Raw genomic sequence first — 26506 nt, 5'->3', positions numbered from 1 at the left:
TCATGTTTGCATTTCACACAATGCAAATCATTTCTAACACAATGCAACGATTTGCAAATGAGATACAGGTTCAGGGTCACCGATCTGCCAAAACAAAACCTATTTATGGATGTGTCATCATCCACAGTAAGCTATCTGAAAAATCAGAGAAATCTGTGTGCATTATGGAACTGCCAGCATGCACATCTGGAAATGCACCGGGTGAAAGGTGTTTACAGGTTTTAGAGCAACATGCTCCATCCAGATGACATCTTTTTTAGAGGAGGCCTTTCTAGTTTCAGCAGCACGATGCTAAATCACACCGCATCTCTTCCAGCAGCATGGCTTCATATTAGAGAGTCCAGAATTGCAACCAGTCACCGGTTTTCATGGCCCCAAATGTAATAAAAACAACATAATCATAAATACGATGCTTATGATTCAAATGTCTTGCTCACGGTCCTTTGCGAACAATGACTAGCATGGACATCACGAAACGACGAGTTTTGTCCTTCGTGATGCTCTGCCACGCCTTAACTGCAGCTGTCACTGTCACTGTAGCGAGCAAAAAAACCCAAAACGTTCAAGCAGGTGGTGATTGGGGGTTTTATTCATTTCTGTATTTTCCACAGATAAGCAGAGAGCAGAGCTCATCTGTCTTCTGACACAGAATCAATAAATCCCTGTGCTACTGGAGACCCTGCATGCCCATGGATCCAGATTACAGCTGATGAAATATGCTTCGTTTATACAGCGACCCATGCTTTTTCTTCTGATCATTATGCTGGTCCCGGCTGATTTCAGTAGTTTAGAGAATGTTGTTGCAAAGTTATCCTGTCTTTATTGTCCTGCCAATCTGTTCAGTCCCAGTGAAGCCTGCCATCCGAGTCCGCCTAGCTACAGCTAGCTAGTTTCCTGTCTTTTATAAATTTTTACTGTTCCTCCTCCTTCTTGATCTATTTTGATGGAACACCATACCTACCCGAGACCTCCTCACCACCTCTGTTCACCTACATATCAACAGAAGTCAGCTTTGATCTCCACCCTCTCCCCCCTGTGGACACACTCTACCACTTCATTCAAACTTCCTTCAATTCAACTTTATTTACACAGCGCCAAATCACAACAACAGTGGCCTCAAAGCACTTTATACTGTAAGGTAGACCCCACAATAATACATACAGAGAAAAACCCAACAATCGTATGACCCCCTATGAACAAGCACTTTGGCGACAGTGGGAAGGAAAAACTCGCTTTTAACAGGAAGAAACCTCCAGCAGAACCAGGCTCAGGAAGGGGCGGGGCCATCTGCTGCGACCGGTTGGGATAAGAAACGTAAGAGGGGATAAAAGACATGCTGTGGAAATCCATCATTCCAGCCGGCTCTCTTCTTCTATAAGTACTCGTCCTGCATTTAGAGCACCAACTCTGACCTCCGATCTGCAGCCCTTCCTTCTCTCTCACTGCCTCTGAACACATCAGAACAGTAGGACAGTTTCCGCTGGCAACCTTTTTGCCAACACTGCAGGAGGCGGTCATCGTTAACCCGGCCGCCGATGATCAAGAATGGAAATCTCCTTCTTGATGATCCACTTGTTTGATTTGGCAAATATTTTTTGCTGGATTGTGATGCAATCCGCTCCCTTAGTCTGGGTTTGGGATCAGCACTACAAGTTCACTTCCTGGTGGCCTCCTGTGGTTGTGTTCTACTGATGAAGAAATACAGGAACAATATCCTATCCTACACCTCCTACATCTATATCCTACACCTGTCTATCAAATTGCGTTTGAGTTACTCGGCTAATGATGTTTTATTGCCTGGAAACTGAAGCCAGTAGAAAATTAAGAGACTGTAAAATTCCACAACAGTTCAGGATGTATTTTTTCACGATTTCAACAAAATGTTTGAGCTCCTTGTTGCACAGGATGAGACAGTCTGGCTTTTGTGACAGCGGGTGGGTCAGCTAAGTCTCCTCAGAGCTTTGGCTCTTATAGAAGTACAGGATGCAGTGACCTGGAGAGACCTTGACTGTGTGTTACTGCTGCACATCAGAAAGTGTTAAGATGATATGAAGGAGGAACTCAGAGGTGTTTGTCTGACAGGAAAGATGATGACAGCGTTTTTAACCTTTAACCTTTAACATTTTTCAGACTAAAACATTTATTTATTTGTGTTTTTTTAATGCCAGAGAAAAATTGCCTTTCTGAAACCAGATGAAAAAACTTGAAATGGAAAGCCTGGGGTGATGTCCAGCAGCGAGCTGGGTTTTCCTCCCCGCAGCGTTGCGACAGATGTTGCGGGCGCTCTTTCGAGGGACGTTTTTGACATTTTCTCAAAGGGACAGATGGCTATGTGCTGTTTGATGTTGCACAACATATCAGACTTTTCAGTAACAGTGGCAGAAGTGGATACTGGGTAATGACCCTTTGACAGCGACGGGCGTGTCCTGGCATATCACAGGAACACAGAGCTGAGTGGATTGACTCATACTGGCTTACATCAGAACACACACACTTCTTGATTTACATGTATCAACACTATACAGAATAACTCCCTCATATCAACCCCGATCCCCAAAAACTCATCTTTAAAAGCAAGAAAGTGAAACATTGAAACCTTTCTGGTTTTAAGAAGGATTCCCAGTGACGGTGGTACAACCCTGCAACTACACAGGACTCTCAGTCTGTCACCACCTGCTCTGATTAAAGTCAAACAGAGGGCAGTGACCAATGTCACTGTCAATTAATACTGCTTAAAATTATGTGTGCAGTGAATTTCACAGCATAAATGCAAAGCGTTGGTAAACGCCAGCTTCCCGTACGCTGTATGAGCCAAATTGTGGTTTATTCATAGAAGCTTCTTGCTTGTGAGCACTGTGTGTTCAGGTGTGTGACCATTTATTACAATGTTGAATCTGCTGTAGGCTGAAACACACACAGATATGAACATTTCCTGAATACAGGACTGAGTGCTTTGTAGGAAACAGTGAACCAGAACCAGAACTTCTTGATGGAAGAGCTGCCCAGTTAGCAATTCCAAAATGGTTCCAGTTCATTTCCAAGCAGAGATACAGCAGTTCTGGTATTTTCTGATTGGTTACAGGAAAGGGTAATATTTGTTTTTGGTGTAAATGGTCAAAATTGATGGTTTGGGGAAACCTAACCAGTGCTTCCCTGCATTAAACAATATTAAAACAGGTGTTTTGGAGCAAACCTACCCGATCAGGTCGAGGAAACCGTCCCATGTGTGACAGATCCTTCGGTTTACAGCCAGAGAAACTTTTCTTTCTGTCAGAAAAAAGTAAAGATGAATGCATGAATTGTGATTAAGTAATAGATGTAGCAAAATGTACATGTGTGGTTAATATTTCCTGGAACGTTCATTCCTGGAGAGGACAAATTGTTACATCTGCATGTTGTTGTGTGTCTGTCTGTGGAAGGTAGTGGGTGGGTGTGGGCGTAGAAAAAGGGGAAACTTACGGGAAGGAAGGAGGAAGGAGAGGAGGAAGTGTGAGTGACGGGAAAGTGAGGCTGCTGGTACCAAAATACGGCGAAGGCCGAAGGAACAGGGCGAACCACAGCAGGACAGTTGCACACACCTCTGCATCTTCCCACATCCTCCGTCTGTCAACCACCGCGTTCTTCTTCCTTTGACCTCCGATTTAAAGGTGCTCGACATTCTACGTCAGTCGGTCTGAAACCAGATTACTCTGATTTATCATTTCGTATCTGTTTCTGTATAAAAATAAAATCACTTTTCAGGAAATCTTTGGAGTTGGCTGGTTTAGTGAACCAAACATTTTCATTGCGATTGTGTACGTAAAAATGTGATTTTGGAGAATGTGTGTGGTTTTTGTTTAACATCACATGTTCATGGACCAAATAAAGCCACACGGTTCACATGTCTGTGCTATAATTAAACCCACAGTGACTGATGCTCCAGACATTAGAACTCACAAATTTATTGCTTCTTTAAGCAATCAGCAGATTTCCACTGTGCCAACATAATAAGAAAAGTTTTTTCTTTCTTGAAAGCAATCGGTGATTAATGGCTCCATTAGTCACATAACTACAGTGTAAATACAATGCGGCTTTGCTAATAATCAAAGTAATAGCCAAGAATATGCCAACACGCCAGATAACAAAGAAAACACGTTTTATTGTTCCATAAGCTGATGTAATTAGATAAATAACATTACACATGAGCTGTATCGTGTGTGTGTGTGTGTGTGTGTGTGTGTGTGTGTGTGTGTGTGTGTGTGTGTGTGTGTGTGTGTGTGTGTGTGTGTGTGTGTGTGTGTGAAACAATGAATCAAATAATAATAATAATGGATTGCATTTACATAGCACTTTACAATTCTCTCACATTCACACACTGGTGGAGGCTACGGTTGTAGCCACAGCTGCCCTGGGGCAGACTGACAGTATTAAAATATTAAAAAGACTGTCACCAGTACAAACAGTTGATTGGGTCAGATGATTATCAACATCTTATTTGAGGTTTTTTTGTGATGTAGAACTTTATGGGTAAACTTTTTTTTGTCCTTTGTATTTAAATGGTTGGTTGACCTAAATTACTGTTAAATCCACATTAAGTTGAAGAGATACTCAAACTCTCAACCACGTTTTTCCTCTTTAACCAACTCTGATGACAGATTTGCCAAATTTCATTTCATCTCCTAACCAAAGCTGGCACCAGTGAAATGTTCCAGTTGTTTTAGCTGATTATTGATAGTTTAGCTGCCAGTTTTTTATTATTAATCATTACTGAAGCTGAGTCAGGTAGGGCAGCTGCTTATTCTAAATGTAATTCTGTTTACATAGGCCTAGTTCACCACAATCTTTACAACATTTGTAAAGATTGTACAATACTAAAGACCTAAAGACCAAACAATCGTAGGAGCAGGCATTTAGCAACAGTGGGGAGGAAGAACTTCCTTCTATGAAGATGAGATGTTCAGAAAAACCAAGCTCAAGGAAGAGGGTCACGGTTTAGGTTGAAGGGACAAGGGAGCATAAATCTTAAATCCCTAAAATTTGTTTCCCAGTGTGGATTCAAGATAAAAAAGGAGACATCAAGATCATCGCTGTGGTTCACGCATGTGTTTTAATCACAGCTCTGTACCACTGAGGAGTCTGGCTCTGACACACACTAGTTAGCTCAGGAGGGGGAAAAAAGCACAAGTAAAATCCGGACTATCAGCAGACTGGTGCCATAAAAACACTCAGCATTCCTCATGTGTCAACTTTTAATTAAATTGATTTCTACATCCCAGAAACATCCCCCCAGGATCTGGAACCAGCTCGGTGTTTCTGCTGGTTCTGGCTCCAAGTGATAATTGTTGAATGGCAGAAATCCCAGATGGGCCCTGAACTTCAGCAGACCTGTTGAGATGATGATCGTATTTGGACGACAGTTTTATAACGTACACATAAAACACACATTTCAGTGCATTTGCTTATGATGTATATTTTGTTTATGCAGCAACTTTGTGAGGTCACAGTGGAGCTTTCTGTAAGAAAAGCTTTTCCATTGTCATAAATCTGACAAATACCTAAAGATAAATTTACTCAGGAGATCTGCTTGATAAGATCAGACTTTAATGACTCCCTGGAGGAAAACTAAACCGAGCACAGCAGGAGATTAAAACATGATAGAACGGAGAACAAACACACACAGTCAGAAAGCCAAACCGCATTACATGCGGGTGTCTGGAGCAGAGGAGGTAGTGCGGGCCATCCACCAAGTGGATGGCCGCTGGTTTGATCCCCTGAGTTTCCCCTGATGCATCCATCAGAGTGTGAGTGCGTGCATTACTGTCTGTGTGTGTCTGTGTGTGTGTGACTGGGTGAATACGTCTTGTAAAAAGTGCTCTGAGTGTTAGAATTGAAAAGTGCTATTTAACATGCACATTGCAGTGTGCATAAATGTTATCGGTATAGTAGATGTGGAATATATATCATATGCAAGACCTACAGATTCAAATTCATGCACATAAAATAAAACATAATAATAATAAGAATGGAATATGAAGATACACAGAAAATAACTGATACGCTGCAGAAGTATCCTGGATCCTCTAAACGTTTCCTTAGGAAATATTTGGACCTGAAGACATCGACAGAATTAGTATTTTTGAAGTCGAATGTCTTTGACCTGTTTGAATATATTGACTGATGCTACATCTATCACATCTTCATATAATATTGAACTTCATTCTGCACACTTCCATCAATGAAGATGGAAAAAAAGAAGATGGGAATTATTGTTTTTAATAGAGATATTCCTCTGGGACGACTAGCTGGAACACTGTTGCTAAACACCTCACTGATGCTGCCAGGAATCTTGGAGTTTTTATGGATAGTTCCCTCAAACTGGATAAACAGGTTTCTACTGTGGTAAAACGTCGCTTCCATCAACTACGCTGAATTTCGAAGGCTAAACCTTATATACCACGTAAAGATCTAGAGAAAGACTCGATTATTTTAACTCTCTTTCTCTCTTCACTTGGGCTTCCAATGTTCCCTCCTTCAGCGATTGCAGTTGGTCCGCAGCACGACTCTTAATCGGCACTAGAAGGCATGAGTCCATCACCCCTGTTCTAGCTGAGTTACTTTGGCTTCCTATTGAATATTGAATTGACTTTAAAATCTTATTGTTTACTTATAAAATTCTAAATATATGGCACCTAATTACTTAGAGGATCTCCTCTGTCTGTGTAGCCCTAAGAGAGCACTAAGATCATCAGGTCAGCTGCTCTCAGTGCAACCTAGGTCTCGGCTGAAGACCAGAGGAGGCCGTGTCTTTGCCTTTGCCGCACCCAAATTATGGAATAATCTTCCTCTTGACATTCGCTCATCTGACTCTATTCTATCTTTTAAATCATGTCTAAAAACGTACTTGTTTAACCTGGCATTTCATCTGCATCTACATTATGTAATTATTTTATATCTGTAATTTATATTTTATATTGTGATTTTATCTGTATCATGGTATTACTGCAAAGCACTTTGGTGTACTTTGGTCTTTAAACGAGCTATATAAGTACATTTGATATGATATATGAATGTGCATAGGATAGTCAATAACCCAGCCACCTAACTGAAAATAGAGACACGGCACCATCACTGCAAACACAGAGAAACAAACTCTGTATGATATATTAAGCTGAAGCCCTGTGCTGCTGCAAACCGCAGGCACACAGCAGAAGAACTCTGAGAAGTTTAACAGCAACTGGATTAAAAATCCTGCAAAATAAAGAGAATGGGATTATTTCACTTCTCTCATGTTTAAATAAAAGAAAAATCTTTACCCTCTTTGGCGAAATTTGGTTTGTACTTCTTATACACAAATATAAAATTAAGAGTTTACTGTTGATAAATGTAAAGATGTTCAGGGCTGAGGGGCGGAGTCAGACGGGAGCATTTCACAAGCGTGTAAATGTGAGACTGAAGCAACTGAGAAAACACGGCTGTGACTCAATGGATGTACAGAAAACACAGAGTCTGACCTACAGAGGATGTTGGGTCATCGACAACAAGAGAAGAAAGAAGTAGGTGTGAGGGCGGAGACCAGGCAGGGAAAGCCCAGTGCGTCCTGTGATGTAATCTGAGGGTTTACATATACGGATTTACATAACGATCACATCCTGTTCCCATCATGTTCATGTGTTCAGATCTCAGATATTAGCTTATTTTACAAATATTATCTGCACTTCAGACTCAAATCACACAAATGATTCCAGTTTTCTGCTGAAACAGGAAGAAAATTCACAACACAGAGTTTCGTATTCATACAAATATTTGCACTCTCTCTTTTTTTACACTGAACCTGCTAAAGTATTACTTATCAAAATCCTCAAAACTCCTGATTTCCTGCAAACTGCTGCAGTTTTTATTTTAATTTTTGGGGTGGCTGTAGCTCAGGTGGCAGAGCAGGTCAGCCACTAATCAGAAGGTCGGTGGTTCGATCCCAGGCTGCATGCCAAATGTCCTTGGGCAAGATACTAACCCCATGTTTGCCTACTGGTGGTGGTCAGAGGGCCCGGTGGCGCCAGTGTCCAGCAGCCTCGCCTCTGTCAGTGCGCCCCAGGGCAGTTGTGGCTACAATGTAGCTGCCATCACCAGTGTGTGGATGACTGAATGTAGTATAAAGCGCTTTGGGGTCCTTAGGGACTGAGTAAAGCGCTATACAAATGCAGGCCATTTACCATTTAATGCCCATATCATGAACACCATAGCAGACAAATTACTCACAACATACACATCCTCTTCTGAACATTTCATATTTGCAGTGATCAAAGATTCAAAGTGACCAAATTTATTAAACGCAGCACTGCTCTGCAGCAGCCTCCTCTGTTTAACTCAACCCAACTGTCTTAACTTGGGTTAAAAAATTAAAGCTATGATAAGAAAAAAGAGCAAAAGAAAGAAACACCAAATAAGAGGGAAAGATGGAAGCAAGAAGAAACTGACAGAGAGAGAAGGGCCGGGGCAGAATGACAGAGGGGGCAGAATGAAGAAGGTAAAAAAGAAATGATCAGCAATGGAAAAACAGCCACTGTGATGTGTTAGAGGACTGTAGGACAAAGCAGCGCTGGAGCTGAGCGCGTGAAAAAGTAAAATTCAAAACTCCAAGCACATTTCTAATGTAAACAAAGCACAAGATATATTACCTCCTCTGCAGCAGGGACAACATATATTACCTCCTCTGCAGCAGGGACAACAGGGAACAGTAACTACATTGACAAGCACCACTAGTTAAGCTGCATTTCCATGCCCTTATATATAAAATATGAATATGTATATGCTAAAATGTATCAAAAGTCGTTTATCAACTTGTATCTGCAGACGGGACTCACAAAACCAAACCCGACCAGTAAAACTGACGCTTCACAAAGATTTCTCTGGAAAACAAACAATCAGTCTAATCTCTGAGATTTTACTCTCTATGGAGACAAAAGACGGAACATTTTATCTTGCAGCCTCCATCAAAAATGGTCACGGCAGTAAAGCAAGTCTTCAATATGAAATAATCAGTGGATGATTTTATTTGATTGTGTTTGTGGAGTTTTAGGAAACACATTTTTAGCACATAGAGGCAGAAAAGATGGACACAAACACACAGATCTGGGTCACAGCTCAGGGGGACTATGAAGTATTTCTCACCAACAGTGACCGGGACATAAAACCACATTGTGAGGAGGAGCAGGGAGGAGGGTGGGAGGAGCGCTGGTGAGTCATGATACAACGGCTGCTCCTCGCTCCTCTCCCCCGCCAAGGAGGCCTGCAGGAGAAAGGGGAAGCGAAAAGGGCTGACAGAGAAAAGCAGGCTTCTCCTCATTTTCCTGTTTGTGTCGTTTTTGGACAAAGTAAGAAAAGTCCGCACGCACACACAAAGACAGACACACACCATCATGTGTCCAACTGGCTGCATGCACAGAGTGAGGACGTTAGAGGTCAAAGGCCGCAGCAGCCAAACCACCTGAGGCTCCTGCTGCACTCAGGTCATGTGGGACGATGAACAGAAAGATCCCCATGTGACTGACTTGTGAGCGCCGATGCTCTGTGACTGCAGAGCAGGTGGAGCTTCACAAAATCCTGCACAGTTATTGAGAAAAAAATAATTCGATACATTCTGATCGTTTCAGGATTCAAGGTCACCTTTCACAAGAACGAGCAAAGTCAGCAAATATTCTCCCCCAGCAGCTTACGCCAAAGTCACAAACAGAAAGCTGTTGTCAGTGGAGACAGCGAACAAATACCTGATACAGCGGTCTGCGGGTCAGTCTTGCTCGTGCTGTTGTTGATCCATCAAAAAAGAGCAAAGTTCTAACACACGGGTGTTAAAATCAATAAAAAGTTTTCATCCTCTACTTTGTAAAACTTCTCTCATTCCTGGTGAACCTGCCGTCACGCCCTTGCCTATTCCAGCCCACCTGCCACCAGTCAGCATTCGACCGATGCAAACATCATCCGCGTCCAGCAACATGCAGCTGGCAGCAGCTCTGTAGTTGGTGAAAACTACACGACGGTTATGGTGCCCGTAAAGAAATATGTATGTACATCGAAACCTTCACGGAACCATAAATGACTGGTTAACCTGCCTGATAAAGCAAGCTGAACTTTGCTCAGGCCACGCGCACACCTGTGGGTCAGCTTTTGGTCACATCTCCGAGACTGAGAGACAAAATGTGGTGAAATAACGGAGAATAGCAGCCTGTAGTTTACTCTGAAGCAGCCTGTCAGTGATGCGGATTCACCACACACTCTGAAATGATGAAGATTCAGACTAGACAAGAGCAGCTCTTTGTTAAAATCTGCAAAGACGGAGTTTAAAATAGACGTAGCAGTTAAAGAACTTTACCTAAATGATGGGTTTAATTCTAAAAAGACGTCCTTAAAAGCAGAACCATCACTGAACCGGGTTTCTTTAACATTACAGCCGTGTGCTGCTTTGTGATGATTAACTCTGAGTATAAATGATCTGCGGATGTCTTTCAGTGTTCCCACGAGGGTACCGGGTTTTTTCAGATTTTCAGACTGCATCAAAGGTGGTACGTATTATGTGTTATAGACAGTGTTGGTCAAGTTACTTGAAAAAAGTAATCAGTAACTAATTACTGATTACTTCCCCAAAAAAGTAACATGATTACTTATTTTCAAAAGTAATTAATTACTTAGTTACTTAGTTACTTTTTAAAAACACGATTTACAACCTGAATAGGTGATAAAGTGATAGATCTTTCAGCCCAATTCTACTTTTTCTGCATAATCCATCATACAAAATGTAATCAAATGGAAAAGTCTCTTTTTAAAACTTGTTTTATTAGTTTTAATCTTTTAACTTTATGCATCAAGCAAAAATGTAATTATATGCAACATTCTCTGACTGGAAGAAATTAGTTTAACATTTAAACCTATTTTCTGCACATTCCAGCACATAAAATGAAATATTTTTTGTGTTTACACTCAGTCTTTCAAATAGATGCAAGTAAAACACAGCAGAAAATAAATAAAGTCAAAGACTCAGCGGTCCTGTTGCTCTATTTTCACCTGTAAAGCAGGAGTAGGGTAGGCGGAGGTTTACCCTGGTGCAGGTGTGCCGCGGTCAGTGGTAGGATACAGCAGTTTCTCTGTGAGTTTCCCATTACGTCGTAGCTACTCGGTGCTTGTTTGGAAGTTTAGGGGTTTTTTTCGCTGTAAAAAGAAGTTTTCTTCCCACGCACAGCAGACACTAATGTTTTTGTCACTTTTTAAGGAATCAAACTCAAAGTAAGGTCAGTACTTCCACGCTTTAAACGCTGCACGCTCATACTCTCTCCCACAATCGATATATGATCCACTGTTGATCTGCACACAGCTGTTGTCACGAACGTCGCACTCGCTTACGTCACTGTCGTGAGACATTCTCGCAAAAAATCACGGTTTTAGTAACGCAGTAACGCAGCGTTCCTACGGGAAAGTAACGGTAATCCAATTACCGTTTTTGCAATAGTAATCCCTTACTTTACTCGTTACTCGAAAAAAGTAATCAGATTACAGTAACGCGTTACGCGTTACTGCCCATCTCTGCTTATAGATAAAATCCTGAAATCATATTCAGTTTCATAATGTTCAGTTCTTGACCTGTTGAACTATTAAACTGGGATAAACTTACTGTGCCAGAACATTATGATAACATTAAACTGGGAATGTTTTGGTCTTGATTTGCCTAATAAATTTCATCAGAGTGTTTTGATCTCGACTTTTAACTTGACTTGTGACTTGGCTCTGAAAGAATGCCCATGACTGTGGTCTGAATGAGGATTTGACTCTTGTTTCTTTTTATATCTACCCTCGATCTTGAGGCGACTTTTGTTGTGATTTGGCGCTATATAAATAAAATTGAATTGAATTGAATTGAATATGAGGCTAGAAGATGTTAGGGTTAGGTTTGTCACTTCGACCTCAGAGGGTTAAAGTCCCTCAGGTCATTTTGTTTGTAGTATCTCACTGTGAATCGCTTTCTCTGGATTGTTGGTCAGACGAATAAACAGTTAAAGGCACCAGCAGGTCACGTTTAAACAATGAATCACTAAAACAAATGATTGACAGTAACAGACAGGATGTAATTACAGTGATTGTGCGTGTGTGCATGTGTGTGTGTGTGCATGTGTGTGTGTGTGTGTGTGTGCGCGCGCGTGTGTTTTTCAGAGGGACAAGCACGTGTGGCCACTCACATGTCTGCATAAATCAGACTCGAGGAGGAATGTAAACGGCACGAAAACACATAAACACACATAAACATCACTGTGATGTGAGCGGCAAACAAAAGCTTCCTTATAAAAACGCTGGTGACAAGCACCCGTTACCTTGGTAATGTGGGACAGTTTAAGAGCTGCAACTATGCAGAAGGAGAGGAAACTGCAGCTCATCGCCATCGAAGAACATCTGCCTTCAGATACAAGAGCAAACACTGATGGCATTCCTGGACTAAACATTACTGATAGATTTGTGAGGTTTGCTTTTATTTTTATGTGGATATTTGCGAGCATGAGACGCTGCCAAGTGTGGAAAACTGCAGTTCTTCCACTGGCCACTTGAGGCTGATTTGAAAAGAGAGTAACAGATTCCCACCCCCAAGTGAAAATGTCCAACTTTACTGCAGAAATAAAGATCTTTGCAGCCTGATTTAAAAAAAGGTCTTGTTCACTGTTGTTACCTGGACTAACAGGTGGATGCAACCTCACACCACAATGTAGATGTGACAATCAGTCTGTGAGGTTGGTGTAGTTTTTCTGGCTGCCATTATTTAGTTTTTAGTGCTATTTCTACAGGTTGCACCTCTAATTAAAATCTTTAGACTGTGTCAGGGTGAAAAATCATCTGAATAAATCCTGTGAGCAGCTCTTTGATTCACAGATATATCGAAGCAGTAGGCCTACTGCAGGCTTAGTGTGACCTCTGACCTTTACGTTTCTTCCAATGATACTTTGCAGACACAGCTGCAGTCTTTGTGTCACATGATTTGAGCGGGAAACATTTTTTCTCAGCGACAGTCTGGTTTTCCAGGTTTAGTTCCTGACTGAAATTCCACAGCCTCTGATTGAAGTCAGTAAACACGAAATGATGTTTTTATCCATGAAAAGATCAGACGTATATGAGAGCACGTCTGAAGCATCGCTGAATGAGACACATCGATTATCTCCACCTCCTGAATCCCACATGGTCATCGGCCGGCATGTTTTCTGGTTTAGGGACTCTTAGTCAGAGAGGAGCCTGCAGTATATTTCCACCCAGCTGTGCAGATTCCTCGCCTCCCTCCTGTTTCCACTGACGCTTATAAAACCAAGCAGGTTTAATACGGTGGAATTTGATTGGTTGGGGTGACAGGAGGGAGGTTCGAGTCTGGCGGCTGTTTTAGGGGAGAGACTGCAATTGTGGCGGCCATAATTGTGGTTTCTGGAGGAAAGAAGACGTGATGAACAATGATGAGAATTAATAACAGAGAGCTGCTTGTCATTCTCTTGGTGATGGTTCTCTTCATCTCACCGCTTTAACTCATCTAGAATATTTTCTTCATTAAAGTAGTTTATTTGTCTCCGAGGACTTCACAGTGACATCAACAAATGAAAACCACAAATAATGGCTGTGACACAAATTAGATTAACAGATGAAGGCTTTAATAAGACTCAGAGTGGTTTTAAATCATCCATCAAAAGCAGACAAATGAAAATATGTCAAACACAATTACTCAGAGATATTACTAAAAGTTTTTTTATCTAGCCAACTAACAGTGTTAGCTGTAAAAATAAATAAATAATAATAGCGTGTTTTATTAAACATAAATTTAAAAAAGGCCGTCCAGCTGGAACCAGTACCGCTGGATACAGAAACAGTGAGATATTCATTCATTTTGTGTCAGAAAGAAAACAAATGAAAATGATATTTGGGTGTTTTACACCCTAAAGAACCTCCTCATTCAACATATTTTCTATTGCGTCACTTAAAACTAAAAATTTCTGAGAACAATCTGTCATGAATTTAAATTTCATGATATCAAAAAAAAGAGTTTCAAAAAATCTATAAATATAAGAACTTTCTTTTGGAAAAAGCTAAGATGCTGTCACAGTTCTGTGGTTTCACTCAATGAAGATAAAAAGAAATACCTGATTTAAATGCACCTCTGGACCGCTTACATCCCTTCGGCTAGCTTTAGATCGCTCCCTGGAAGCTCTCTTGTAACCACGGGCGTGGGAGCTTTGTAACTTCAACATGGACGCCAAACTCAAGAGCAAAACCCAAAATCAACAGGTGCTCGGGTCATCATTGGATTTCCAGAGAGTGATCTGAAAATATCAGCCTTGCTGGAAGCAGTCGAGAAGTCCTCGTGGACAAATCCAGAGATCAGCTGGATTTAAGTTGGTTATGGATTTTAGTTTTTATGTGCACAGTTGCAGCAGTTTAGTTCATCATGAGAAATAATAGGAAAAGCAAAAAAATCCCATTCAGGAAAGTGATAACAGACTTTTATGTATTTGTTTAGATATTTTTTGCTGGAGAAAACAGCAGCTTTGGGAACGCGTCAGTGTCCACCTACCTGAAAGGGTGGAAGAAGCAGTAAGTGGTAGAAGATGATTGGTTGGTTGGATGGATTTGTCCTAAACAGTTATCAGAATATGTCTATGAAGGTTCTCAGTCATCCAGGTCATCGTAGTCTAAGGAGCTTGCAAAGAAAAGCGTCTCGACTTCTTTAAGTTACTTGAAGACGTTTCACCTCTCATCCGAGAAGCTTCTTCCACTAGGTTTAAATCTGGGACTCTCCACCATTTGACCTTAGAACTGAAGAAGCTTCTCGGATGAGAGGTGAAACGTCTTCAAGCAACTTAAAGAAGTCCAGACGCTTTTCTTTGCAAGCTCCTTTGACAGTTATCAAAATAATTACTTCATGGCTTCCTCAGCTTATTGTTTTAATGCCAAAGCATGAGGGACAGACAAAACATTTGACCTGAGAACTAAAGAAGCTTCTCGGATGAGAGGTGAAACGCCTTAAAGCAACTTAAAGAAGTCCAGACGCTTTTCTTTCCAAGCTCCTTAGACTACGATGACCTGGAGGACTGAGAACATTCACAGACAAATACTGCGAAAAAGTTACAATTCTGTGGGCTTATAAAACTTTGCTATAGATCTGAGCCAAATGGCTTCTAAAGATCCAACGAGCAATAAACCAAAGTTACCCAAAGTTTGTCGTGTTTCCCAACAAAGTATCACGAGACAGGCCGTTACAGAAGGAGAGGGCTGTGGAAGAACCAAGCTGTCAGAAACAAACTTAATGGATAGCATGAGGGTCCGTGTCTTAGTGTTTTCACTAGTAGAATGAGATCGAGGGTACAAGCTTCTTTCTCAGACGGGTGGATGAGCTGAGCTCTCCCTTACTGACAGGGTGAGAGGTCATCATGTAGAAAGTGCTCAGGGTAGACCTGCTACTCCTCTGCATCAAAAAGAGCGAGCTGAGGCTGTCGCCTCCTGGGCGAGGTGTTCCAGCCGGGCATGTCCGCTGGGAGGAGGCCCCAGAGTCGACCCACCACATGCTGGAGAGAGACCTGGAATCAGACTGATGTTTCCCTGGATAAGCTGGAGGAGGTGCAGAGAGGGAGGTCTGGGCTTTTATAGGCTGGATGATTTATTATATGATTTTAAGTTTTATTGAAGTGGTTGTCATGAATCTTCCAATAATGCGTATTATTCATAATGCACTGCCTCAACCGCAACCTGTTCAGCTGGAGGTTTCTTCTTCTGGAGGTTTTTCCTTCCCACTGTCCCAACTTCACCTTTTCCCAATACCTTTCGACACCAACACGTGTAATGAATCTGCTGAGAGACAGAAAAGCGAGCTACGTGAATGCAGAGGAAATTTTGGTTTAGTGATCAATGGTCATGAGAATTTGCATAATTAAGATTAAGGAACTGACCTCCCAGCCCATTGTTCCCTCAGTGGGCTGGTTTCAGTCATTATGCAAATGTCCTGTTTATAAGATTGAAACCTGCAGTCAGCTGAGACTGAAGAAGTCACCTGGATGATGACAAAACGTTTCTCCCACAAAACGCTACGTCCAGATGAACAGAATCAACTTTTGGAGATTTACTTACCTGGATGATTGAGATGCATCGAGACGTTTGGTTTAGTGAATTAATAAGTGTCCAAGGCTTCTGCTTACTGGTCACAGAGATTTAGTGCCCAGCTGCAGTAAAGTCAGTGTGGTGTATTATCAAGCTAATGCTACTGAGTGTGAGTTTGATATACTTGCCTTGGAGGGGAAACGTGTAATGTTTTGCCAGAGGCTCTGATGTGTATGGTCCTTTTTCCTTCCTCAAAATTAGCTATCGCTGTTTTTACAGCAACAACTTTAGAACGCTCTCATGTTGAAGCTGTTATTGGTAAAAAGCAAACATTTGCACTGCTTGATCTTTTAAGGCCTGTTTATACTCCTTCAATTCCCCGTTTGTTTCCCCCAAATCTTTCCCTTATTTGATTTTTTTTTTTTTTGCTCAATGTCTTGAAGTTCTTTTTGAAAAATATGAAAAATTACAAACTGTCCCAGAATCTGTAACGGGCTTCATGTGTAACACAAGACATGTTCATGTCTAACCCGCTTATAGGATTTTAAAGGCCACCGTAGTTCCAGTTGTTCCTGTTCAAAACTAAGATACAAAAGCCTTTTTGTACATTTTTATTATATTTTTATATAATACATATAATATTTTATATTACAAAAGAAATATGTTACAACATTTTTTGACATTTTTTGATACATTTTTAATAATTTAAACCTATCACTTTGCGTGCATTTAACATTAATTGATCAAGTTAATAAAATCTGTGAATTTATAAGAGTAATAAATAATATATATACAATATATTTTCCATTATTAGTTTTCTGTAAATTTTGCCAATTAGGTCAAAACTCTGTGAAATTAAAGTTATTGTAACTGTTTTCAATAAATGTACTTTTCAGAGTTGACTAATGCTTGTAGATATATGTCGCAAACATTATACTGTTTATAGTTTTATGGTGAAGCTATTCATGTATTTTTAAGTATAATTCTTATACTTTCATGCTTCGTCTACTTTATTTTTCACTCAGTGCATCAGATAGATGTGTTTATAGTGTTAAACTATCATTTAAATTAAAATGTGAGAAATTATGTTAAATGTGTAGCTTAAACTAATTAAATTAATCTCTTTAAATTTGTCTTTTTATGTGAAAAATCTGTCACAGCTTCTTTCCTGTGTACCTGTACGGTGCGGGGCCAGAATGAACTGCATGCCCAGGAAGTGAATCTGTCCATGGCTGTTTCAGCAACACTGTCTGACCAGCAGTCGGCCACAAAAAAAGAAAGAGAAGAAAGAAAAAGTCTAACACGGATCAAACAAAGGTCTGAGGATGGTTCCTCTGCCACTTCCTGTCACACAGACCTCTCTGTCCAGTCATGGGACTCATGTGTGTGTGTGTGAGTGTGTTTGATATCATCCAGCGATAGAGGTCAGACTGTCTGTCACGCTGTCACCAGACTGTTTTCAATCTCACCGCTTTGCTGTTTGATCGACTGTCCGTTTAAAACCGAACGAGCTGTCTGTGTGCAAAGTTCAAATCTTGAGCTATATTTGGAGGAATCTGTGTCTGCGTAAATTTGATCACTTAGCGCCATTAAATTCAAATTAAATTCACTTTGAGCAGCTGCTGTTTGCTCTGTGCAGAAAGAGCAAACAGACAACTTCTGAGCTTTATTTTTCTATGATTTCTGAGCACATGTTTACAGAAAAAATAAAACCACCCCTTTGGATCATGCTGCTCCTTTACTTTTTTTTTTTTCTTACAGCAGACATGTGATGTTACTGGCTGCGTGTTAACTCTTTATTGGAGAAAAGACAAATCTTCCCTGACCTTTAATCAGTTTATTGCACCTGTTGAGGTCAAAGATGAAACACATCAGTGCTTTAACACCCCCCCTGGACAAGGCTTAGAGACGGTGCAGGACTCAGCCTTCCCTCTTAGGAAGTCCATAAATGATCTTTGGATGGTTCCTTCAGTGCAAATGTTTGACTATTTTGGACCTTCTGAAAACAGAAATTTGGAGAAATTGTACATTATGTGTAGTGTTGCTGGCAACAACATCAGAAACCTTGACAGGTGAAGCCAGTAACTTTGATTATGTCCTTACAATTATATTATCGCGCACTGCACTGGAGACGTTTGCATTACTGTCACTCATTGTTTATGTGTGTTAGCAAAAACTCGCTGGAACTCACATGTGACACTGTTGCTAACACAGCTTGGTTAATTTCATACTTGTTATTAACCTCTGTCTCTCTTCCACAGCATGTCTTTATCCTGTCTTCCTTCTCACACCCCAACCGGTCGCAGCAGATGGCCCCGCCCCTCCCTGAGCCTGCTTCTGCTGGAGGTTTCTTCCTGTTGAAAGGGAGTTTTTTCTCAGCTCTTCCCAGGAGGGTGGCACGGTTCCCTCCCTTTGGTGGTCCTCCTCGGGTCCTTGTACTCTGGGGCCTCTGGATGTCTGGAGTTTTGATCTCCTCCATACCTGCTTCATACCCTGGTGGACGGGGCTGTGGCTCCCCACACTCCCTAGCAGATCGTTACATGGAGAAACCTTTGGAATACAAGCATGCTGATCCACACAGGTATGCACACAGGTGTACACACGGGTATTCACAGACGCGGACTACACCTTTCTTGGCTGCTGCCTCAAAGCACATTGTGCGCTGTCTATCTTGCGTGCTGCACAATATCGTTTAGTATTTAGTATTTACTGTTATCTACTGCTAGCTAGCTTATTGTGATGGTGCTGTTTTTATCATGTTGCTCTTTTTTGTTTGTTTTCTCTTCTGGTTTTTTTTTCTCCATACAGGTGATCCAGGTGCTTTGTTTGTTTTTCTTTCTTTCTTCCCCCCTTTCTCACCGTCTCTTTCTTTCATTCTTTCTCCCTGTCCTATCCCCCAGTCATGTCTGTCCCGTTTGTAGCAACTGAAAATAAAATAAAATAAATACATAATTATAATAAAGGTCAATCAAATGGACCAATATGCCAAGGCCATGATGATCCACTTGGTAAAGTAAATCTGCTTGGCATCTTTCTTGGCCTTAAGACAACAATTCTGATGGCTAAAGACAAAAAAAAAAAAAAATGTTGTTTTATGTGTGACTCCTCCCACCAGAGGATGGCTGTGGGGTTTTTCCCCTCTCTCTTAGGAGGTGGACACCTGGGCGTGCCTGCTGAGTAGCTGGGTGGAGTCTCTTCATGTCCTGGGATTGGATAATTGGTTGATCACCTCCAGTACTTAACTACCGGATCACAGCCACTTGGCCCCCGATCTACTAGCTGCCACCATCCAACAAAGAGCATGTGTTTTTGAGTCGTAGAGTGTCTTTGCCCATTGATTTGCAAGTATAACCGTGTGTGTGTGTCTGGTGTTAGTATCTTCATTTTGTAAATAGCTGTAATAGATTTGTAAAGCAGCAATTGTGTATTTTGTTCACCTTGTATATATTCTTCGCTGCAGCAGCCTAGTAGGCGTGAGAAGCCGTTTTTGTTGATTGAGTTTTCTCCTGTTTTTCATTTAGAAAGTTAGGTAAGTGAATTGTCTTTTGTTTGGTTTTCATTTGTATAGGAAAGCGTAGGGACCATTAGGGAGTTTTGTTTGTTATTTTTGGCACTGCTCACTGCTGAAGCAAATAAATGGCTGCTTAGCACTTTAAAAGATACGACTGTTTGTGTTCTTGCTTTGGTGGAGCGGGAGTGGGCCAATTTCTTGTTGCGTTCAATACACGCCTTGAACGTAGCACCACTGTCGCCAAAGTGCTTCTCACAGGGGGTCATATGATTGTTGGGTTTTTCTCTGTATGTATTATTGTAGGGTCGACCTTACAGTATAAAGTGCCTTGATCTCTGTGCTGGGTGGTTACAACAGGACTTCCAGGGAGAAATCTGCAGACAGCTTTGGCAGGTGACATAGAGCACAGACAAGGCAAGCTCCTTAAAATAAAATAGTCACATCAGACATACTAAATTGTGTTTGTCTATAGATTTTACCCAGTGTTGGGGGAACTTTGTGTCAATACTAAAAAGGGGTCATACATTTATTTAATTTTCTTTTCTTTTTTTTTGTCCTATTTGCATTTTTTTTATTCTTAGATTATTTTCTGTAAAACAGTTTGCGATTTCTGTCTGGAAAAAAAAACCCCTGCACAAATAAATACGCAGTAAATGTTTGTCATCATTTCCTACTCAACATCTTTCTTAGTGACACTTATCATTTCATTAGCATCAGGCCATATTAGAACATTATAGATTATAAAGCTGTATGTAAGCATGTCATTTTACTGTGAAATGCACCGTATACAGATACTGTATACGGTGCCGAAAGAACACGCGAACGATCTTTACACCTGTTGTTGAAGCTACATCATTTGAGCTCAATTACAGCAAGGAAACTTCAAACCTACTGGTTTACGCTGACACATGGTATCCTTCATGGATGACAGGATTTTCTTAAGTTTGTCAGTAAAATCATCAGATTTTTTTTGTTTATTGTGCCATCTTTGGACACAGGTTTTGTGTTTTCGCTTCGCTTCATTTTTGCCGATGACTTGTAGGGGCACAAATAATCTGACAAAGGCAAAGGGACACACAGATCTATATATAGATGACAAAAACACGGGGGTGCTTGTTACTAACACATATGAAAGTAATGAGGGTGGGACAGACAATCACGAAAGAGGGAAAGGAACAAAAACATGATGTCAAACCTCAAGGAGACGTCTGAGAAGAAAACAACCTTCACACTGAAACAGGAAGCAAACAAAAGACAATTAACGCGTGAGACTAACGCAGTGACAGAGACAAGGGAATCGGGAGGGAATGACTAAAAACTATTGAAGCATCAGTTCCAGGATTCCTGGATAGCCTGATATAAAACCGTTTGTTTGATTCAGCTCATTTATTTCTTGCAAAATCCCGGTGAAGACTAAGCATCCATGCATCCAGCTCCCAAATACCCACCGTTAGCTTTCACATTTTTGACGTTTGATAAATATACAGAAAAATGTACATAATGCTTTTTGCTTTATAATTTTCTGTAGTCTTTCTTTGAAGTAACATTTAGAGCGTTACTTAATCCACCGTCTGTTTGGGAACACATGAACAAAAACAGCACAATCGATGTATTTGTGTAATAAAATTGATCAGGATCAGGACCCACCCTGTCTCTAAGCCTCACATCCTGTTGCGCATAATGAAAAGTAAAGTATGTGCTCAGATACACAAACGCACCTCAGCCTGTTGTCTGTTCATGCTCTCAGTGAACCCTGAATTGTGACTCGGTTACTCATCACCTCCCAGTGTTTTTGGTGGTTAAATCAATTTCAGCTGCTCCTTCCAACCTTCGCTGGAAACACACTTCCTGTGAAAGTCCTCTAGCCTGCCAGCTTCTCGGCAGGGCTCTGCTTGCCCTAAAACCAGTTTACAAACCACACAGCACAAACCAAGCTGTCAGTGTCCAGCTGTGCTCGGTACACCAGCTTCGATTATTAACACACAGTCCCCAGAGCCTGCAGTGTTTGTTACAGCTGTTCTAGCGGCCCGCTCTAGTGAAGCTAACGTCCGTCCTGTGAGGCCGCCACCGAGTGATCGAGCTTAAAATGTCACTATATGGACAGCAACGTTAAGATGACATCATTACATGGAAATCTGTTCAGCTGCCCAGTAACAGTGAGTTACTGGAGTGATGTTGTCATCTACTGTACACTTGATGTTTGGCTCTTTATACAAACCGTGCGTAATCAACAACCAGCAAACATTTTGGGATTCACTCTCATTTGAGTAATTATGTTTGAATTATACGTTTCAAAACAGAAACTTAAGCCAACATTTGGAAAATGAACTGGCCGTCTGTTCAGTGTCCTTAATGAACACGCACTGGAAGACCTTTCACGGCTGTCTAGCAAGTCCTGAAAGTTTGTTTTTTTTATGTTAATCAGGAAAGAAAAACATTGCAAGAGATAAAACTCAACAGCCTGGTCTGCTGGCAAAATATAAAATATACACAAAAAAGCCATGGGCCTGCTTGATGAGTCATTATCACACAACTGGACAAAACTTTGAAAGTCATGGATTTCACTGGGAAGTGTATTCAATCTCTGCACCATTGATGCTTGTCACCCTGGCAACCAGAAAATAGAGCTTTGTATTAAAAATACAAAAGTTTATTTTAAACCAGCCAAGAACTTTTTCGTACCTTAAAATCTTTAGTAGTTTTTAAATATATATAAATAATTTCCCCACTCACCCCTGTGGGCGGTTAATCCTGCGCAGTATCTTAGCTGTTCCCAGGACTGCGCTCTTCTGGACAGAGATCTCCGATGTTGTTCCCGGGATCTGCTGGAGCCACTCGCCTAGCTTGGGAGTCACCGCACCTAGTGCTCCGATTACCACGGGGACCACCGTTACCTTCACCCTCCACATCCTCTCGAGCTCTTCTCTGAGCCCTTAGTATTTCTCCATTTTCTCGTGTTCCTTCTTCCTGATATTGCTGTCATTCAGAACCGCTACATCGATCACTACGGCCGTCTTCTTCTGTTTGTCTACCACCACTATGTCCAGTTGGTTAGCCACCACCATTTTGTTCGTCTGTATCTGGAAGTCCCACAGGATTTTAGCTCGGTCATGCTACATCACCCTTGGGGGCATCTCCCATTTTGACCTTGGGACTTCTCGGCACAGATGTTCCTGTACACTATGCCGGCCACTTGGTTATGGCGTTCCATGTATGCCTTGCCTGCTAGCATCTTACACCCTGCTGTTATGTGCTGGATTGTCTCTGGGGCATCTTTACACAGCCTGCACCTGGGGTCTTGCCTGGTGTGATAGACCCCAGCCTCTATGGATCTTGTACTCAGAGCTTGTTCTTGTGCTGCCATGATTAGTGCCTCTGTGCTGTCTTTCAGTCCAGCTTTGTCCAGCCACTGGTAGGATTTCTGGATATCAGCCACCTCCTCTATCTGCCGGTGGTACATACCGTGCAGGGGCCTGTCCTTCCATGATGGTTCCTCGTCTCCCTCCTCTTTCTTGGGTTTCTGCTGCCTGAGGTATTCACTGAGCACTCGGTCAGGTGGGGCCATCTTCCCAATGTATTCTTGGATGTTCGTTGTCTCATCCTGGACTGTGGTGCTGACACTCACCAGTCCCCGGCCTCCTTCCTTCCGCTTAGCGTACAGCCTCAGGGTGCTGGACTTGGGGTGAAACCCTCCATGCATGGTAAGGAGCTTTCGTGTCTTGATGTCAGTGGCTTCTATCTCCTCCTTTGGCCAGCCTATTACCCCAGCAGGGCACCTGATCACGGGCAGGGCGTAGGTGTTGATGGCCCGGATCTTGTTCTTACCGTTCAGCTGACTCCTCAGGACTTGCCTGACCCTCTGCAGGTACTTGGTGGTTGCAGCCTTTCTAGCGGCCTCTTCATGGTTCCCATTCGCCTGCGGGATCCCCAGGTACTTGTAACTGTCCTCTATGTCTGCAATGTTGCCTTCTGGTAGTTCAAACCCCTCAGTTCTGACTACCTTCCCTCTCTTTGTTACCATCCGACTACACTTCTCCAGTCCAAACGACATTCCAATGTCATTGCTGTATAGCCTGGTAGTGTGGATCAGTGAATCGATGTCTCGTTCACTCTTGGCATACAGCTTGATGTCATCCATGTACAGGAGGTGGCTGACAACTGCTCCGTTCCGTAGTCGGTATCCGTAGCCAGTCTTGTTAATGATCTCACTGAGGGGGTTCAGGCCTATGCAGAACAGCAGTGGGGACAGAGCATCTCCTTGGTAGATCCCGCACTTGATGGTGACTTGTGCTATGGGCTTGGAGTTGGCCTCCAGTGTTGTCCGCCACATCCCCACTGAGTTCCTGATGAAGGCTCTCAGGGTCCTGTTGATCTTGTACAATTCTAGGCATTCCAGGATCCAGGTGTGGGGCATTGAGTCATAGGCCTTCTTGTAATCAATCCAGGCAGTGCACAGGTTGGTCAGTCTGGTCTTGCAGTCTCGGCTGACTGCTCGGTCTGCCAGTAGCTGGTGTTTTGCGCCTCTGGTATTCTTGCACATCCCTTTCTGTGTCCCGCTCATGTATTGACCCATGTGCCTGTTCATCTTAGCCGCTATGATGCCTGACAGGAGCTTCCACGTGGTGCTGAGGCAGGTTATTGGTTGGTAGTTGGAGAGGACCGGCCCCTTCTGGGGGTCCTTGAGGATCAGGACTTTCCGGCCTTCGGTTAGCCATTCTGGGTGTTTTCTCGTCAACTAGCAGCTGGTTCATTTGTGCTGCCAGGCACTCATGGAGTGCAGTCAGCTTCTTCAGCCAGTAGGCGTGAACCATATCAGGCCCTGGTGCTGTCCAACTCTTCATACTGGAGACCCTTTCTTGGATATCTGCCACTGTGATGGTTACTGGACCCTGTTCAGGGAGGTCACTATGGTCTGCCCTCAGATCCTCTAGCCACTGAGCATTGCTGTTATGGGTTGCGTCCTTCTCCCATATGCTCTTCCAGTATTGTTCCGTCTCCAGCCTCAGTGGTGCTGTTCTCATATTGTTCCCCTGCCACTGAGAGTACACCTTGGCTGGTTCTGTGGAGAACAGCTCGGTTATTCTCCTGCCTTCTATCTCTCTGGTGTACCTATTCAAGAGGCTGGCCAAGGCTGTGAGTCATTGCTTGGCAGTTTCCAAGGCCTCAGATATGGACAACTTCCTGTACTTCATGGGCACCTTCTTCATTGTGCCTTTCTGTAACTCCGATAGTTGGCTGACCTCCCTCCATGCTACCTTGATTTCAGCCTCTAGCCTCCTTCTCCATGGAGAAGTATATATATATATATATAAAAAAAAAAAAAACACCCAGCACGCCCCTGCGGGCGGTTTATCCTTCAAGCTCGGGTCCTCTACCAGAGGCCTGGGAGCTTGAGGGTCCTGCGCAGTATCTTAGCTGTTCCCAGGACTGCGCTCTTCTGGACAGAGATCTCCGATGTTTTTCCCGGGATCTGCTGGAGCCACTCGCCTAGCTTGGGAGTCACCGCACCTAGTGCTCCGATATATATATATATATATATATATATATATATATACACACACACACACTCTAAGCGGTTACCCGTTCAATGTTTGTGTGCATGAACGCTGAACATATGTTGTTATTGTCTGCTTGTCTGTTGTGTTACGTACATTGAAAGTACAAACAAAGCAGATTCTTGGCATCAGGTCCACCACACACCTGAGCTTAATGGTTGGTTATCCCCACACCTGAGTACAATCAATAAGTGGAGCGCATCAGGTGCCCGGGTCATTTGGCTACTGTGTTGTGTGATGACTGGGAGTTGTGGTTAGATTTGTTTATTGGACCTAGAATTGTGTTCCTTGGAAATAATCAGTTTAACCTCCCAAAAGCTAAATTTTTGAGATAAAATGTTTGTTTCGTTTCTCATGAGAAGGCAAATTAAGCCCCATAGGGTTATTGTGGCTTCCCCTCCTTTTTTGTAGTTTGCCAGGGTGCACATGTGATTTGATTTGCATGAAATTCTTACCAGAACAACTCCAGTGAAGGCATGGTGTGTGAATGTTTGGCCTTGGCAGAGGTATGCAGTCTCAAAGTATTTGTTATTTTGGTGTTAGAGACCCCGACATGTTTTTGGATGCCCTTCTTGCTTTTTTCACCATTCCTTGACTTCTCTCTGTAAAATAATCGTTGTGTAAATAAATGTCATTTGTTTCAAAGAGTAGTTCAGTGATTTGTTCCTTATGTTGCTCATTTGGCAAAAGTTGCTGTGTGCCTGGATTTTGATTATGCTGACTCTATATTCATGTGCACAGATCATAGAGCACCTTTTGCAGAATTTACAAATTATATTAGTTCATATTGTTCTAACAACATTATTGTGTAGGAGACTTGCAGCTTATTCTCTAAAATGAGCTGTTTTAGCTCCTTAAAGCTGGTCCCAGAGAGATGTAGCCAAAGCTGTGTGTCTGCGATGAGCTTTGGGATATCCCATGTTTTTCAAATCATAAAGATCTACGAGTGAAATAAAGTGATCAAACTGAGTGTTCAGATTGGTCTGAAGCCTTTTTGCTTACAGGGGTTACTTGAGCGTGTTATTTGAATATGGATTTAGATAAACTGGTAAACTAGTGAACCTTTGCTTTGAGGCTTTCTTCAGCATGAGGGACCAGTTCATCACTGCACCAATCCATCTGTCACTGGGAACGTCACAGGCCAAGCTCTGTAGCTGTACAGGGGATGAATGGTTAGTAAAAACAACCAAGATGCCTCATGTTCCCAAAGCACCTCCCACAGGATACTTCGAGGGACAAAGTCTGCAAAAAACATGTAGACTCCAATGCACACGTACAGTTTATCCTGCATTTTTCCAGGGTTTGACTCACACTGGCCAGTGTGCTTAGTGAAAACTAGGCAGCAGAAACCTGAGAAAGA

General features: G+C 42.2%; 1 long non-coding RNA gene across 1 annotated transcript; it reads left to right on the top strand.

Annotated features, from left to right (window-relative positions):
• The first annotated feature begins 18261 nt into the window (after positions 1-18261).
• On the top strand, positions 18262-19740 carry LOC309703087. The gene is made up of 2 exons (XR_014275828.1): positions 18262-18661; positions 18889-19740. It is a non-coding gene; the product is annotated as an uncharacterized lncRNA (long non-coding RNA).
• The last annotated feature ends 6766 nt before the right edge of the window (positions 19741-26506 follow it).

Source organism: Aulonocara stuartgranti (genome assembly GCF_965226115.1).
Source record: "Aulonocara stuartgranti genome assembly, chromosome: 1".
In the NCBI taxonomy this organism is placed as follows: domain Eukaryota; kingdom Metazoa; phylum Chordata; class Actinopteri; order Cichliformes; family Cichlidae; genus Aulonocara; species Aulonocara stuartgranti.
Note: the sequence above shows the minus strand (reverse complement) of the source record. Positions and strands in the feature narration are given on the sequence as shown.